The following is a 13395-nucleotide window of genomic DNA, read 5'->3' as shown; positions in this document are numbered from 1 at the left end:
AATTTTACATTTGGGCTATAATAAGCCAAGAAATTCACTGTCCAGAAAGGACATTTTACCTAAGGTTCTGTATGCAATCAAAAGTAAAATTATGACTTGAAATAAAAAAAAACTGAGAATATACATGAAGGGGCATAGGTTACATTAAAAAATACTGGCAGTCTAACATGGGGTTTGGGGCACAAAAGGAGGAGAAGGTGGAATAGAGACGATGGAACCCATTGGAGTTGATTATCTAGTTAGAGAGAAGATATGAAAATATAAAAGAGAGCTATAAAGGACAGGCTGTTGTTTATAGTAAAAAAGCAATACAGTTTTTTAAAAAGATCAGTTTCAATTATATGGCAGGGAAAATGTCACATATGTTGGCACTAATTATGCCGGCTAGTCATTATTAGAATACTAAAGATCTTCTAAAAATTGGGTTTAAAATTTTTATTTCTGCCAAAACCCATTTCTAAATTTTTTGAACATATTGTGTATGAACATACATGATATGCTAGGAAAGAGTGGTGTCCTGACCAAGTGTTGTATGGTGCCCAGTCTGCCTCTAATGATTGCTGTTTAACTCTTCCTTCATAAGTTGGTTGCAAAGCAGTTGTGGTTATGGTCTATGGAAATATGTGGAAACCATTTCCCATCTATTGTTATTCAGTCTTCAGCTGTGATGAGTAATCTTGACTGTGAAAAAAGTCAACAGGAACAGGGAAAGTGTGTGTCCTGCATTCCAGCAAGGAATGGGCTTTCTGGGGAGGCCTGTGAGTGAATGCTTAACTAGCACTCAACCGAGGGAAGTCCATGGCAAAGCCAAATCAACCCCAGCACACAGAATCATAATGATCAGTGAAGCATTGTCAATGCCAAAATGAATTCCTAATGAGAGGAAAAACCACAAACTCTTCATTAACCTGCCTCAACAAGAAACTAGAACCAAAAAGAAACAGATTGTATTCTGGTTATTGAAGAATTGGCTCCAACTTCACGAGAAATAAAGATGAAGAACATTGTTAGCATAGGTATAAGATTTGAAATGAACAGATGATGTAAAAAACAAAATATTTTTTCTTTGATACCCCCACAGATAACTATAGGGTTGGAGGCAAGTTAATAGATTTCTCCAAATCATTTACTAAAAAATGAGTAAATGGCAACTTATTTGCCTTCTATTTTTTTTTTTTTCTTAAAGAAGCAGCCTTAAAGGTCAGCTCAGGCATTATATGTCACTAAAAATATAGAACTAAAAGGGACACCATTCATCCAAATCGGTCGCCTTAGAGATGTGGAAGTTGAAGTCTAAATACACAAAAAATGATTTGTTCTTAAGAAGTTTTGTGGATTAATGAAACATTTTAAAGTTGATAAATAAGTAGAGCACCTATTAACAATTTCTGGGATATAGGATTCTTTTTTCTTTTTTTATTAAGATTTTATTTTTTTTTAAAATTTATTTGACAGAGATAGAGACAGCCAGCAAGAGAGGGAACACAAGCAGGGGGAGTGGGAGAGGAAGAAGCAGGCTCAAAGCAGAGGAGCGATGTGGGGCTCGATCCCAGAATGCTGGGATCACGCCCTGAGCCAAAGGCAGACGCTTAACCACTGCGCCACCCAGGCGCCCCTGGGATATAGGATTCTTAAGTAATCTGGTGAGGATCTACTCAGGGTAAAATTGTGAAGTTAGTTGCCTTTTGTGTTCTCTTATTTTCTCACCACCCCAACCCCCAATCTCTCTGGTCCCCACCACCCTGGATCCTCTTATGCTAAACTGGCTTCATCTGATTTCCACTCTAGGGTTAGGAGTCTAAGGTTTGACTGCTTACAATGATATCAGTGGTTTTAAGAAGCAGGCAGCGTTCCAACATTTATCAAAACTCAGAAGCCTGAGACTGCCCAAATATGACTTTGTCAGTGAGTTCAGAAAAGAGATTATAGTTTGGATTGTAATAGTAGTTATCACTAGGTGTGATATAAAAAGAATAAAAACCAGTGTGGCAGAGCTACCCAGCAGTCATTCCCAATTTGGGTCACAGCTCTGGAGCTGGGCCTTGGAGTCCTGCTGGCTAGTTGCTCTCATTGGGATATTAGGGGCCTTTAGGAGAAGGTCAGAAGGTAAAGGGGGAACATTCCAGAGGGTGACTATTTACATGTATAAATATCAATATTTTTGCAAGCTATGTGTTCAACTGAAATTTATCCTGTTTTTCAACATCACCATCTCACACACCTTCCACTGAATTCCATTTAGGCCTTCCCATACCTGCTTTACCTTCTTCCATACCTTCCATTTTATACATGGAAAGAAACAGCTTTCTAGATGAAGATCTGCCTCCTCATCTCATCCCTTTCCATCCCTCTTCTGGCTTGAAGGCCCACACTGGACTCTTCCTTGTTGTGGGCCTTTCCATTTTGAGTATTTAAAATTTTTTTTTTCTATTTATTTTCTTAAAAAAATAAACAACTATTTCTACATTCAAAAATTTTTCTGATCACTGTGGATGAGAAAATATTCTTTTCACACTGTTACTTTATTAATGTCACTCTGCTTACTTGTAAAATGGAAAACATAATTGACATCTACCCAATAGCGGTGCTGTGAACATTTAATGAGGTGATGCATTTAAAGCACAGAGGATACTGCCTAAACCATAACAGATGCTAGGATTAGGGACAGATTTCAGCCTACAGATTCAGAATTGAAATAAATGTATTTACTTTAAAGTATTTTTATTGTAAAATAATTTAACCCTCCAAGATACAGTGACTAGTATAATGAACTCCCACCATCAAGCTTGATCAAATAATATCATTTTGCCTTATTTGCTTCAGATTTTTTAAAGTGGAAAACGTGTATACTACTGAAGTCCCTTGTGAGGTGTCACTTTCTCTCTTTTGGTAACTGAGTTTAATCTCTTTCACAAACTCCCATTCCTTCAGGTAGCAGAAACTTTAGCTTAGTCCATTTCTAGTTTCTGCCATTTTGTTGGGATTGCAACTGAATTCCAGGGGCTTATGAATTGCCAAGGAATCTCACGGTGGGTCTGTGGAGGAGTCTCTTAGCTGTGCATCTCGGATCTGCTGATAGGTACTACATCATCAGCCTGTCTGTCCTCAATCATTGGTCCATTCAGGGCACTGCTACTCTGTCCTTCATGTTCATTCAATACACCCCCTAGGGCTAGAGACATTTTTTGCTACTTCTGTTTTTTTCTTGGGGCTCTAGTTACAGCTAATGAATTTGGGTGGGCAGGCCTGATTTGGCAGCACGGAGCCACCCATGGTGAGGGTGCTGTAGAGAAGACAAGAAATGCCCTGCCGGTACAGAGAAACTCTAGGGGGTTGCTATCTCCACAGGCCCTCCTAAGAAACAGGAGGCACACATATCTCAGCCGTTAGATTCTCTTAATTTATCTGGGCCTCGGCTAAGGACACACATATGTCAGAAATGATTTTGCTAATTTTCCCAATTTCCTCTCCCTTGCGCAGGAAGCCATGCCTGCACATCTCTCAACGCTTTTTTTTTTTTTTCCCTGAATTCCCCCAGTGCATTCAACAAGGCTTTTGGAATCAAGAAAAGCCTTACCTCTGCTTTTCTGCTGTAATGATCTTTCCCTAGGCATGGGGGTGGGTGGGCTAGGGGAGGGCTCCAGGGGCATCTAGCAAAGAACGTAAGTTAACATTTCAGAAGTGTTCATCGTTCAGTTTTTTTTCCCCTTCAACCAAATCCTGCCAAGATTTTGCCAGTAACATCTTTCTTGGCTCTATCTGGTATTTCTGAATTATAACAAACCCTTAAATTTCAAATATAGGAGAACTTCTGCCAATATTTATATTTCACTGATAGCTTTACATTAAGGCTTTTATCCTTCTAATTAACTCAAAATATTGATAGTGGAATAATATACCTGGCCTTTAGCTAGCTATCATGTCAGTTTACTTTACAATTTTCTTATCAAATATTGTTAGTAAGACCAAACCAATCTGACTGATTATTTAATATGATTGAAATAAGATTAATTCTTGAAAAAACTTTTGTATAGCAAATCCTGCGTAGAAACGTACAAGTCTTTTCGGTGTCCTAACTAAAACTGGTAAAGGTGTAGATGTATTGTGCGCACTAAATCAGTGTAGATGAGGCTTTATGGCTATGTCTGAGTGATACCATAATAGCTAATTAAAAGTGAAAGGTGATGACACTTTTTTTGTCATCATCTATCCAATACATATTTTAAAACTGAATTTTAGGGTGTATCAATCAATTATTGCTACAATAATTTGGCATAAATAAACTACTACAAAATTCAGTAGCTTAAGAACAACCATTTGTTCACACAGATCTATGGATTGGGTAGGCTGGGGCTTGGTTGATGTAGGGCAGGTTGGCTGGGGCAGCTCCGCTTTTCACTGCAAGTCTGTGCTGGCTCTGTTCCATGTCTCTGTCCTCCTTGGACCAGCAACCTATTGGGGAAGATTCTTCTCATAATCTGAGAAGTAGCAGCTACAAAAAAGGAAGAGGAAAAAAATGCCACAGGCTCTTGGAAGCCTAGACCTGGAAATGACACACTGTTACTTCTGCCCCATTCTGTGGGCCAAGGCAGGTCACATGACTTAGGCCAAAGTCAAGGGTTGGGAAGTGAATTTCATCAATGATGAGACCATGGCAGGGTATGAATACAGGAAGGTATGAAGTTCCCAAATCTACATTAAATGCATTAGTTGTTAGGGACTAGTTTTTGGTTTCAGTTTTCCATGTTTTAATCTAGTTGGTTAGATATACCCTTTTGCTATCTTTTATTTGATTCTCATAAAGCTTTATATAGTATATTTAAAATCCTCCCATTAAATAGTTGGTAACAAAAAAAAATCTCAATCTTGAATGCCAACTTCTGTATAAAGATTCTCACATATGTTGCTTGACAGAGGACTTCAGCAAGAGGGGCCTGGGTCACAAAATGAACTTTCTTGGGATGCCTTGGTCGGCTCAGTTGGTTAAGCAATTAAGCATCTGTCTTTGGCTCAGGTCATGATCCCAGGGTCCTGGGATTGAGTTCCACATCAGGATCCTTGCTCAGTGGGGAGCCTGCTTCTCCCTCTTCCTGACCTCCCCCTGCTTGTGCTCTCTCTCCCTGATAAATAAATAAATATATAGAATCCTTAAAAAAAAAAAAAGGTGCACTCTCTTGCCTTAAAGCAGAATGTGATTTTCAGGACAGCTGACAATTTCTCCTACTTTCAGAACATTAGGCCGTCATTTGTTATCATTGTCATCACCATTATTATTATTCTGGGTTATTGTTCTGATAAAACTGGTTTTCTTTGAATATGTAGCAAAATATTGTCTCTAAAAGTAAGTATTCAAAACTTATAGCCTTACATTTTCTCTTACCTATACAATTTTTTCTTTGAGATATTAGTTTATATTATTATATTATATTATATTAATTATATTATATTATATTAAAAGCAAAACCATAAAAGCAGTCTGGTTTGTCATCTTAAAAGTAAATTTAAATATTGAGAAAATGCTAAATGATAAGCAAACACAAATCACACTGAGTTCTTTTTAATTTGCGCTTAGATCCATGCAAAATTCCAGGTTCAATTTATCGTCTCATTATGATGACATAAGAAATCAAACTAACTATGCCATGAAATTGGGTTATCTACCTACCCTGACTGTTTTAATAACTGGATTATAATAGCCCTAACAAAATAACTGGTCCAGGTTTATTGATGACTACCCTTTAGAACTGTAAGTCATATCCAAGGTATGGCTAACTCTTAGAAAACTCTTAGAAAAACCTAATAGGACAACAAAATATCATATATATGATATAATGTAATGTAACATACTTGCAATATTTACCATTTTATAATAAACTAGTGGAGTGATTTTTTTTACTAGTTGAGTGTTTTAACAGCATATTAGAAAAAATAAACAGCATATTAAAACATCACATCTTTCATTTTAACAAATAATTAATTTTAAAATTCAATTTTAATTATACTGAAATGATAAAGAATAAAATAACATTATCCCCTGAATACCAGCAAAAATTATAAGGAGATACAGACTTCCATATTTTTCTTAAGTTAATGTAAATATTTGGGAGGAGCCCTCCACAAAAGCCTTTTGTTTTGTAACCAATCCGCCTGGCTTTAAGTCAGATCTCCATTATATAACAAAGGAAACTCTCTTTCCTTTTGGCCCTTTTCCTAGTAAATAAACTATTTACCAGGAGTTGCTTTTACCTGGGGGAAATTTAGCTCTACAACCACTCCCTTTGAGGCAATGATGTTTAATCATAAAGCATTTCACTCTTCAAAAAGTATATATAAGTTTATATCGACCATTTATTAAGTGGTTTGGTCTTTATAGAGAATTCTGCTTTCTTAGAATCATATGATGAGTTTTTCCACTAATTTCAGAGAAAACCTGTGATTGCAACATCAGCTCTAGTACATACTAGAGGATGGGCTTAATTCTGCACTGCTGGTTTTGCCTTCAATCAATTTAGCTTACTTCAGAGGAAATGTGAATGTGTTTTAAAAGCAGGTGGGGGATTATGGTTATGAGACAGACGGTAGAATCCTTTCATAGGACCAAACAAATACCTCTGTCAGTTTCTTCTTTTCTCTGTCGGTAGCTGCTTCATTGTCATCTCTCTCCATGTCTTACTCAAGCTTTACTAGGGCCTTATTACTCAAAGTGCAGTCCAGGGAGATACAGCATCAGCATCACCTGAAAGCTTGTTAGAATTCAGAATTTCAGGCCCAGTTCCTGATTTACTGAATCCAGATCTGCACTTTAACAAGATCTCCAGGTTATTCATATGCACATTACGCTTTGAGAAGCTGTGATCTAGGGGAAACTTGAAAATGCACCTTCTCTGAAAGCATTTTAAAAGGCAGGAGTTATGCCAGCAAATACTATTTTCCAATGTAAGAACTATAAATGAAGCACCCCCCATTCCTGCCCCCCCACACAATTACATGCAAAAAGAGCCTTTACATGATGGGAAGAGCAGTAGAACTGAAGCCTGGATGACTTAACAGGGAATCCCAACTCCACAAAAGGAAGTAACAAACATACTAGTAAAGAAATATTTGTAAACAAAGTGAAGGAACCATCATTTAAGGAGGAATCCTACAGGCTAAGTTGGCCAAGTTGCTTGCAGGGAACTGGCAGTTCTTTTCATTTCTATAAACTGAAGGCTTCTTGGAATGTGAAATCAAGAATTACAAACTGGGTAGCAGCCAAGATGATTTTTTTTTTTTCTGGTATGAAAGGTCCTGAGCTATATTAAACTATCCCATTAGCCACACCCAAAAAAAGTGTTGGCCTGTAGCAAGATCTGAGGCACCACTGGCCTGTTAACTTTATAGGAAGACAGCAGTTTCTTAGGGACCGTTTAAAGTAGCCCAAACCCATCTTGCACCGTGAAGTGTTTCATGCAGGGCAGAATTCACTGCAGATTTTAAGGCTGGGGAAATTTTCCTTTATAATTCTGAATATTTCTTCAACTCTAAGCATCAATTAAACCATGAAAATCTTTAAATGAAACCCTAGTTCAATATGCAGCATAGAACCTGCCTGCATTTAATCTGTCCTAGATAGATTAATGCTCATCATTCCCAAAGTTCTTCCAGGAAATATATTTTATAATCTCATTTTTGTCATATCCCTTTATTTGAATATATTTATAATCACAATCTTATTGTGTGTATCTACTCTAATATAATTTTTATGTAAGAGAATTCTACTTAGGAATTCTCTCTCTCAGAAAAAAAATAGTTTTAATAAAATCGCTTCTTTGTATAAAATCTTTCATGTTTCATGTGGCCCTTCAATCACCTTTAGAATAAATAATACCAATAACTGGCTCTTTTTCAGGGGTCTATTTCAAATTTTTAATTATGATAGGATTCTTTCTCTCATCTAAATAAGATGTATATAAATAATTCAGTTGATTGCTCACCTGTTTCTTCCACATGATAACAAATGATTTTTTGGTGTTTTATTTCCAGTGCTTTGATTATGTCCCTTTCATCCCCCTTCCGCCGCCTGCATGGCCCTTGAACAAGGAGCCCATGAAATTGATGGAGTATGCTAAATACTCTGTGGAGATTTTCATTTTATTTATATTATTGAACCCCAAATAATGTGGGCTATTCCTGTGACAGCCTCAGGTAGGTCATATCTAAACTGGAGAGGAAGGTTTGGTTTATCTTATGCTTCATTTTATATATTCCAGTGCCATGACTTCTCATTTTCAATATTGGTCCCTATTTTAATACTGATTAGTTGATGATGGCTGTCACTTTGTGAGAAAGTATGTATGTAAAAAATATTTGCCATTGCAGACACGTCCATATGGTGATTTCTTTACTTGGGTACATTGTAGCTTACAAAGTTTTAATCAGAAAGAATATTAAACTTTGTTAGATAATTTAAGACAAAGTTCTAAAGACATCAAGATCATATTTTGTGGTCCATTTAGTTCTTCTTTGTCTCACAGGAAAACTTTGTAAACCTTCATCCTTCAAAGCCATCTAAAGTGTTCAGTTCATTGGACTGTAGGGGAAGGGGGAGAAGGAGAAAGAGGAAAGGAAGAGAAGAATGGATGGATCTGTGCTAACCTTTGCCAACACTAGGAAATATGAAGTCCATGCCCTATGATAGGGTTTAGCGTTATTATTATTATTGCAAAGCACAGACAGCATTACCATTTTAGATGTGAATGAAGAATCAGGAGGAGAAATGAGTATGGGGATCACCATACTTGTTATCACCACAGAAAAATGTTTATTACATTTTTGTATGTCAATAGAATACTGTAATGTTATTTTATAATAACACCTAATACCTTAGTAAAAATTACAAATATATGTATAACTTTTTACTAATAGACATTTATATATACAAATGCTATCACACACTGCTATTGCAATTTTAAATTGTACAAACCTATTGAAAAGCAGCATGACAATAAACAACCACACCATTAATTTGATTGTATACTTCAATCCAGTTTTTCTGTTTTTGAAAATTTATCATGAGCGGGGCACCTAGGTGGCTCAGTCGGTTAAGCATCTGCCTTCAGCTCAGGTCATGATCCCAGGGTCCTGGGATTGAACCCCAGATGGGCTCCCTGCTCATCGGGGAGCCTGCTTCTCCCTCTGCCCCCCTGCTTGTGCTCTCTCTCTTGCTATCTCTCTCTCTCTCAAATAAATAAATAAAATCTTAAAAAAAAGAAAATTTATCATGAGCAAATTACCCTATAAGAGGAAAAAAATTTCTATATGGTTTTCCCTGGAATTTCCAAGATTAAACAACTGCTAATAAGACTGGATAGCATATTAAAAGATGTACAAACTGATAAGAAATTTCCAACCAAGTGAGAAAAGGTACAAAATATGGCCTCTGTTTAGAAAAATATATGTTTAGTCTAAATAGAAATTATTACTATAGTTATAAATATTTTATGTGTCAAGCTGTCAAGTACTGAGAAGTATCATCATTGTGCTTTTGATACATATTAAGAATGTCTTTGTTAAAGATAGTGAAATTTAATGAAATTTACAACAGATAGGAATAATGGTATTTGAAAAATATTTTTCTGACCTAAGCTGGAGTGTAGGGCCTAGAGCACAGATCATAAAGGGAAGGAAAGGGTGTGCTCAGGAGTGTAGATTATAAGGCTGGGGGAGGGCTCAGGAATCAGAAGAGGACAGAGGGAGGAGGGTACTCAGTTACCAGCTTGGGGGGAGCTCTTACCACTGAAGACTTGGAACTGACTCCATTGATCAGAGAAAGGAAAAAAAAAGGGGGTGCTTCTCAGGGCAGGAAAGGTGACATGACTGAATGATGAATGAAAAAGAAGAATTTGGTTGGAAGGGAGAACAAATCATTAGAACAGCTATGCACACATGCTAGAAATAGCAGATCATCTCTGCAGTGATTAAGAGCCTAGACTCTAGTGTCAGATTCTCTTGGCTCAAATCCTGACTCCCATTGTGATCTTGGGAAAATCCCTCAACTACAGGGCATCAATTTATTCTTCTGAAAAATGGGTGTGTTGATAAAACCCATATCACAGGGTTATCATGTAGATTAAATAAATGCCTCGCAGGTAATAAATGCTCACCAAATATCAGTGTTAGTGTTTGTACCAGAGATCAGAATTCTCCTACAGATATCAAGCATGAAGGATTCCAACCAGTTTCCCCCTCAGTAAAAGAAGCACGTTAATCTCTGCTACTTGCCTCACTGGGAAATGTGTATTTACCCCTGCAAATTTCTGAACGACTTCTTGTTTCGCTGTCCCAGTTAGCTGAGCCAGCAGTTGTCTGGAACTGATATGCCATTCAGCTAGAGAAGCAGGCAGGTCCTGCTTACCGCCCTTCCCTCCCCTTTTGTTACTGGCAGGTGCTTGATGACAAGCTGCTGGGAGGCAGGGAAAGAAAAGAATGCTCCAAAGATGACCTTTGGCTCCGATCTCTTCCTGATGCATTTATGTCTGGGAGAAATATTTGCCCTTGCTTACGTGCTGTTTCCCACTCTGAGTCATGTCTCTTCCTTTCTCTCATCATTTTCCACCCCTACCTTTTCCTATAATGGGAAAAAACCACTTCTCCAGCCCTGCAGCCAAGCTGAGTGACCTAACACGTCCAAGTGCAGGCAGATAGGTGTCTCTGTCCTATTTTTGGATAATTGTTGAAGTGGTGTCCTCTGATTTCTCTGGCTGCTTCATGATCTTCTTTGCTACAGACACAGGGCAACAGTCAACAGCACAGAAAGGCAAGGTGGGAGAGAGACAGATGGTCAGAAGTTGTAATTTCATTTTTACTTTAACTTTCGCTTTTCAGCATTGTCTTTAGGGCACATGGTGGTAGCAGAGTCCTCAAGCCCCCATCCAGGGCTCTTTTCCTTCAATAAGACATAAGTAACATTTCTTTATGGAAAAAAGAACAGTCTTTAGATGACTTCAACTCCATTTATCCCTGTTCATTTTCCATTGTCCCCTTCACTAGAGGTTTGGGGGCAGGAATGTCCAAAAGCAAAGTTGTGATGGTGAGGATTGTGTCTTTGGAGCCTCCTTTTTTCCCTTTTTCAGTCCCTACTTCCTCTTTGGTACTCTGATGTGGAGCTCAGGTCTAACCCCTCACTCTCAGGTCCCTTATGTAGTTTTCAGTATCCCTTCTCATCTCCTTTATTCACATAAAGTAATGGATGACTGCTCATAGATTGAAATGTTACCTCACCCAAGGGCATCTTTTACTTAAGCAAGCATCAAAGTGTAAGGTTCCATTGGTGGTAGTTCAGATATAGTCCAAAGAAAAAGGCTGAGGAGCAGATACAAAAATGCCTTAACAAAGGGTCCCTTCTTTTGCTCATTTTGCTGTTTGGCAGTGAACAGGAAACTGGGATGATTAAATTAAAGAAGCCTGAATTGTTTTTATTCCCAAAAATTTTTCCCTGAATATCTAGTATATCTTTATCCTCTGCTTCTTCCTCCTTTAATTCTTTCCCTTGTCCTTCCATATATATAGATATACCTTGAAGGAAAGAAACATACCAAATCCTGGTTTATGATAAATTGCATTAGTGGTGGTAATTTTTCATTGCAGTACTACCTACATTTTTTTTGAAAGTTTTTAACATGTAGCCTTTTTAACATTCTTTAAGCTCTTCTTATCTTAAATAAACATTCTAAAATGACAAAGTTGCAGGCTAAAGAAACTGAGCCATTATTTATATGATTTCTCTGCTATGCTATTTAATTTGTCCTGGATTCAAATGAGACGATGTATGGGGACTGTGTTAAATATAAAACTCCATAAAACAATCTTTTAGTATTATACATTTCAAAATGGGAAATAGGATAGTAAAAGAAATAGCAATATTTTAAAAATACCAGAAAGTAAGTTTCCAGATGAGCTTTTAAGTACTAGTATTTCCTACATCTGAGATGTGAAAATACATTTCAGATAAGAGAATTGAGAGTAAAGACAAGCATTACCCCAAAGGATGAAATACACCTAATATATTTTACATACATTTTTGTTTTCCCAACTTTTATGATTCATGAGTGAGAAAATGGCAAGAAAGGAAATCTTATTAGAATCAGTACATTTCAAACCTCTCTTGAAAATAAAGAAAATTATGAAGTTGAAATGTGATTCCCATCCTGACTCTGCAATTTTTCCTAGTTTTCTTCAATTATTTATTCACATAGTCATTCATTCAGAAAATATTGATTGAGCTCACTGACTGCAGGGCACCATTTCAGAATCTCGGGAAACAAAGATGAAGTCATGTTTTTGGTTCTCAAAGACCTATCTAACAGTCTAGAGGTGTTTAACAGGGTTAGCTTTACCATGTGGGAAGTGATAATAGGGGTTTGCACAGGATTTTATCTGAAGACACAGAGGAGGCACTTGATGTGGAGGAGTTTTAGAAGCGGGGGTGGGAGAGGCCATGAGAAGAGGAGTAACGTTGGCATGGGGACAGAGGAGAGGGTTGGGCACACAAGATTAGCATGGCACTTTGGTAAGAGCTACAGTAGGCAGTGGCTTGAAACAGCAATGGGTTGAGAGTGAAGGCCTTGTATCTGTAGCTTAAGTGTTTGGATTTGGGTCTAAGGGCAATCACATACAATTGATCGTTTTGTGCAGGAGTCATAAAATTTATGTCATGGGAGTTTTGATAAGATCACTTTATTTTTTGAAAAGAAAGATGGATTGGAGAAGATCACTGAAGGATGGAAGTGAGGTCCATTAAGAGGCTGTGGCAACTAGTTAGGCAAAAGATGAAGGTGGCAATGATTACACTCTTATGGCAGTGATTTTGGTGGAAACATCTTCAAATAAAATATATTTTTATTAATTAAAAAAATAGAATAGTCCATTATTTTCAGAGAATATATAACAACAATAAAGAATCAGAATTTTTAAAGATCTAGGAATCAGTGTCATGGAGAATCAAAGCCACATACTCATTTTTACAATCAACTGAGGATTGCAAAGTAAATGTATTTGTTATTACTTTTATAGCACATCAGCCCTCTAATTGTTAGAAAATTTGTGATTTAAAAAAAATTCCTAGTCTGAACAGCTAGCTTGGTTTGCATATACATAGGCAAGTCTTCATCCTACTGAAGTCACAGAAAGCAATGAGATCGGAAACTCCTGAGATTCTTTAGTTCAATACTTTCATTAGGGATAAGAAAAATGAGACCCTGAGATTAAACCCCTTGCAGGTGATACACCTCAGTAATGGCAGTGCTGAGACTGGAATCCAGATGCCTAATCTGGAAGGTAGGGCCCTTTTAACTGTACTCCAACAGCGTCCCAAGAAAGGCATCTAAATAAATTAATGGGATGTGGATGACTATTGAA

The sequence above is a fragment of the Ailuropoda melanoleuca genome, chromosome 1 (genome assembly GCF_002007445.2).
Source record: "Ailuropoda melanoleuca isolate Jingjing chromosome 1, ASM200744v2, whole genome shotgun sequence".
NCBI lineage: Eukaryota > Metazoa > Chordata > Mammalia > Carnivora > Ursidae > Ailuropoda > Ailuropoda melanoleuca.
The sequence above is the reverse complement of the archived record's forward strand: the minus strand, read 5'-3'. Positions refer to the sequence as shown.